This window comes from Lycium barbarum, chromosome 1, assembly GCF_019175385.1.
Source record: "Lycium barbarum isolate Lr01 chromosome 1, ASM1917538v2, whole genome shotgun sequence".
NCBI lineage: Eukaryota > Viridiplantae > Streptophyta > Magnoliopsida > Solanales > Solanaceae > Lycium > Lycium barbarum.
The window spans coordinates 83565283-83571282 of NC_083337.1; positions in this window are offsets into that span (position 1 = coordinate 83565283).

The following is a 6000-nucleotide window of genomic DNA, read 5'->3' on the forward strand; positions in this document are numbered from 1 at the left end:
ACCAGACCATGTTGTCGGTTATACTATAGCATTCCCCACGTTACAAGTAGTTTTACATACAAGTATTTCTATTGATTTACTGTTTTAAGATTTTACTCACGTTTCATGCTCATGTTCAAGTTACATTCAGTTTCAGTTCATGTCCTATATCTATGTTGTGCCATGTTCTTCGTTTCAGCAGGTTTTACATACTAGTACTATTCACCATGTACTAACGTCCCTTTGCCCGGGGCCTGCACTTCACGGTGCAGATATCGATTTTCAGGAGCATACACCTGCGCAGTAGGATCACTTCAGTTATCAGCTTATTGGTGAGCCCCACTCCTCTCGGGGTTCAACATGGAGTCTGCATTAGTATTCAGTTTATGGTAGTCCAGGGCCATGTCCTGGTAGTTAGTATTCAGACATGTTTTAGAGGTTTCATAGACAGATGTTAGTGCACAGAGTCAGTTGTGCATTCATGTTTGCAGACTATTATGTTTTCATGATATTTCATGCTATGAGATAATTTCAAGACTATATTCCGCAAATTACATTTTCATGATTCATTTAAATTGCATCATATAGATTATATTGTTTGATACCCATGTTGACAAGCAAGCCATGAGGTTCGCTCGGACACATGCAAGCAAGGCCCGAGTGCCGTGTTACGCCCAGGCCATGGTTCGGGGCGTGACAAAGCTTGGTATCAGAGCCCTAGGTTCAAGTGTCTTAGGGAGTCTATGAAACCGTGTCCAGTGGGGTCACTTTTATATGTGTGTGGCACCCACACATATAAACATTTGACCACCAAGACATTTAAGATTATCTCACTTCTTTCAACTTTAGATCGTGCAATAGAGCTATGTTCTCAGAAATCACACGGACTCCTGTGTTCTTTCCCGTTCTACTGAATACGCCACGTCTCAATGGATGAGAAAGATATAAATCTAATCATTATCGATGTGTTTCTTTCAGATGGGGTCATCATGAATTATTCCAATTCGTGCCATGAAGTTTAGAGCAGTAAGTAACATTATTTTTCCATCGAATTTTTAATGTATCAAATGTGTAAGCGGCAAGAAGGAAATTCGAGACCCAAGATTCTTACACCTCGGAAATTTCTCCGTACTTGTATAATGAGTGGAATGATGAAAAGTTGAGTGAATGATGTTTTATTAAGTCGGGAATGGCTGATTAAGAATTTTTTTGGAAATAATAAAGTCGCGGAAAATTTTTCAGCCCAGTGGTCGTATATGGCACTATACGGCCCGTAAAGTGATTTACGGACCGTATAGTGCAGTCGTCCTCCAGCTGGTCAAAAATCTCAACTTTCTGTAAATGTTGATTATGGTTAAATACGACCCAGTTTACGGCCCGTAAACTGGTTTATGGACCGTAAACCAGGTCATAAACTACCATGTCCATCAGCCAAAACTTTCTATCTTTGAAATGGTTAAACACGACTTGGAGGATGGCCCGTAAACTGGTTTACGGAACGTAAACCTCAGTCGTAAATCGCCATAATCCCCAGCCAAACTTTCTGTTTTTGGAATGCTTAAAAATGACCACAGTGGACGGAGACCGTAAATCAAAATACGGTCCGTATATGGTTGTTTACGACCACTGTTCACCCCGACAAGTTTTCACTAAAGATCAGATTTTGGATTATTAAAAGGGAACTTAAGCCTCATTTCACTTCATTCTCAGCCATATACCTCAAGAGACATTCTAGAACTCTCCAAATATTTCCTCCACAAGAATTCAAGAGAATCAAAGGAGATATCAAGATTATCAAAACCAAATTCATAAAAATAAGTGTAAGAACACATCAAAGGATCTTCTAAGTCAAGAAATTCCCAAGAAGGTGGAACTAGGGTTTTGGCTAAGTGAAGTATTTCAACTTAACGATTGTTCAACCATCACCCAAGGTAAGTTTCATGATTATTCCATGTTGTTTGAAGTATTGGAAAGCTAAGACACTTGAAATGTAGAAGAACATAGAAATGGGTCATTATTGAGTGAATAGTGACATAAATGAATGATAGTGGAATTGGACTATGAATATTGAAGTGTTGTGAGTACTAATACGTTATAAATGATGTTGATATCATGAAACAAGCATTAAATGCATGAAAACGCAAGGATGGGCTAGAAGTAGAAATAAGGGAAAAGTGGAGGAAAATAGTGGATTTTGCCAAATGTACGTAAATGACGATTGTCGATCATGATATTGCGAATAATATTATATGAATATTGGGAGTTGATATAGAACGCGAGAGAAGTAGTATGAGCGAAGGAAGCGTTGTCCGACTTCTCCTAGAATTAGCGACGCGTTCTTATAGTTAGCTCACTAATGTTGATACGAATTCTCTTATGAAGGTAACGACGTGATGTCGACGGAGAACAAGTGAGCAATATCTTAGCTAAGCGACCAAGGTATGTGAGGCTAGTCCTTCTTTCTAATGGCATGAATCTTTTAGTCTGAATCCCTATTCCTTTCATGAGTTCTTACATTCTAAGAAGTTAAAAGCGTATGCCTACGAATGTCTATATGAGATAAGTTATGCGATATGATGACACTAGAATGATGATGATGCTATTCCTTGCCTACACTCACCTTATGTACTAGTCCTTTCAAGGTAAGGCGGAATGACCATGATGGTTCCATAATGTAATCGGGGGATCACGACCTTACGTCACCCCGATAGAGTAAAGTTGATCATGAGTCTTATATACGCATTATGGTAAGATAAGTATTTTATGATAAGCATATTACTATGAGCATTTACATTGAGCATGTCATGAGCATTTCACACCGGGCCTAGTTGGCCGGGCAGACACCGCTTCGGCGGGCGGCGATACGGATACACCACGACCTACGGGCGTGGGCAGACACCACTAATGGGCGGCATGAGATGGTACCCCGGACGCGGGAGGCCTGGACGCGGGCTAATATTATTGATTATCACACCGTTCCGACAAGGACGGGCAGCTTGCATAGGATGCTTACATGTCATGATGATGAGTATGAGTAAGATAGCATGCATTACTTCATTTATGATTATCAGTCAGATCCAGATGACTCATGTTGATGTTATCCTCATATTACTGATGTTTCTTTTCATTATGTATGCCTCTCATACTCGGTACAATATTCGTGCTGACGTCCTTTCTTCGGACGCTGTGTTCATGCCCACAGGTAGACAGGGAGGAGAGCTTGGCCCAGGTCCTCAGTAGCTGTCAGCTGATAGATAGCACTCCATTGTTCGGAGGTGCTTATGACTATTCTTTTGATGTACATTCATATATACATATTTTGGGCATGACGGAGTCTTGTTCCGTCCATGTATTCATTATGTTAGTAGAGGCTCGTAGATACGCAGTGTGGGTTAGATGGTCTCACAAGATGTTTTCACATGTATGTATATTATTTTGATGGCCAAGGGGAAAATGTATATAAAGTACTTATGTTTTGATAAAATATGATTTTCCTACAATTGGTATGTAAAATTGATAAAAAGAGGATTAAATGAGCATGATAGGTATTAGAGTGAGCGGTGCTCGGTAACTAGCTCCGGGTACCCGTCGCGACCCCTAGCTGGGTCTTGACAGAAGTTGTATCAGAGCAGTTCGCCCTTGGAAGTGTCTACGAGCCGTGTCTAGTAGAGCCTTGTTTATGGTGTGTTGCGCGCCACGCTAATAAACAAGCGGCTACAGGGCATTTAGGAAAATGACCATCCTTCTACTCATGAATCGTGCGATAGAGCCATGTCTAGGATTATATCATTCCTAAAAGTGCGTTATGGTTTCAGAAAAATGCCGCCGAAAGGAAAAGCTACAGCTGCCCAGAAAGGTAAAGCTACGACGAAGAAGCGGGCAGAAAGGGAGCCTCCGGCGGGGGTAGAGGAAAGTGAATCGCAAAGTGAGGCCATGCCCAATGTAGAAGAGCAGGGAGGAGCCTCAGCTCCGATTCCTCCACCGGGTGCTTCGGGTCAACAAGTGTCCGAGGCTATACATTTATTGACGCAGTTGGTTGCCGCTCAGGCACAACGACAGAATGCGGGCCCAAGTGATCGTTCAGCTAGTACAAGAGCCCGTGATTTCCTTACTCTAAATCCTCCCGAATTTTTTGGGTCGAAGCCGGATGAGGACCCACAAGGTTTTATCGATGAAATGCTGAGGACGTTAACACTTATGCATGCTTCTGAGACTGAATCTGTAGAGTTGGCCTCATATAGACTTCGCGACGTGGCGGTACTATGGTATAAGAATTGGGTGATAACAAGAGGGGAGAATTCACCACCTCCTGTGTGGCAAGAGTTTGTAGATGCCTTTATTCGTCACTACTTGCCTCCTGAAGTCCGCCGAGCTAGAGCGGACAGGTTCTTGAATTTGAAACAGAGAAGCATGAGTGCCCGAGAGTATAGTATGCAATTCAACTCATTGGCCCGGTATGCTCCGACTATGGTGGCTGACATGGGAGACCGAGTCTATAGATTTGTGAGCGGTTTAGGACCACACTTGTTTAGAGATTGTCTGACAGCCTCTTTGCAAGTCGGGATGGATATTTCCCGGATACAGGACCATGCTCAGAACCTCGAGGAACGATAACGACAGCAGAGAAGTGATCGTGAGGGTGACAGAAGATAAGGTAAGAGGGCTAGATCTATAGGGGAGAGCAGTGAGTACCGAGAGGGACCGAGACAAACATATTCTAGGCACTCAGGCCAGTCAGTGACTAGTCCATCTCCTAGATTCTCAGATAGGAGGGTTGATCGTTCTACTCAGTCAGGCCAGGGGCAGAGTTCGAGGGCCTCAGATTCGCAGTCCAGGGGAGACTTTAGCTAGAGGAGACCTCCAGTGCCGCGGTGTAGCCAGTGTGGCAAACTACATTCCGGACAGTGTCGTCAAGGTTCGGATGCTTGTTATGCTTGTGGGCAAGTTGGTCACATGATGAGAGATTGCCCCTCAGTGAGAGATAGAGCTGGGACTCAGCCTACAGGTTCAGCAGCGGGTTCTTTTTCAGCACGCCCGACAGCACAGACTCCTCAGACTACAGCAGGTAGGGGCAGAGGTAGAGGGGGAGCATCTACTTCAGGTGCTGTTCAGCCCCGTGTGTATGCTTTAGCTGGGCGACAGGATCTTGAGTCTTCCCCAGATGTTGTCACAGGTACCTTGACTATATTTTTTCGTGACGTATATGCTCTGATTGATCCGGGTTCTACCTTCTCATATATTACTCCGTATATCGCTGATTGTGTTGGGGTGAGACCCGAGCCGATTAAACCTTTCGAGGTATTCACTCCGGTTGGTGATCCTGTAATAGCGAGGCAAGTATATCGGAACTGTGTAGTCATTATAGGTGATCGTCAGACAAGGGCCGATCTAATTGAACTTGAGATGATAGATTTTGACGTAATTATGGGTATGGACTGGTTGGCATCATGCTATGCTAATGTTTGTTGCTGGACAAAGGTAATCCGATTCCAATTTCCGAGAGAGCCCATACTCGAGTGGAAAGGTAATACAATTTCCCCAAAGGGTAGGTTTATTTCCTACCTTGAGGCGAGAAAGATGATAGCCAAGGGTTATATTTGTCATCTAGTTCGGGTTCATGACACGGAAGCGGAAGTGCCAACTTTCCAGTCTGTCCCGGTAGTGAATGAATTCCCAGATGTGTTTCCCGACGAGTTACCAGGCCTTCCTCCAGAAAGGGAGATCGACTTTGCTATTGATGTATTACCAGACACCGAGCTTATTTCTATTTCTCCTTATCGAATGGCTCCAACAGAACTGAAAGAGCTAAAAGCACAGCTAAAAGATTTACTTGAGAAGGGGTTTATAAGGCCTAGTTCCTCGCCATGGGGAGCACCAGTCTTGTTCGTAAGGAAGAAAGACGGATCGCTACGAATGTGCATCGACTACAGGCAGTTGAACAAAGTGACGGTGAAGAACAGATATCCCCTTCCTAGAATCGATGACTTGTTCGATCAATTGCAAGGTGCTAAATGGTTCTCC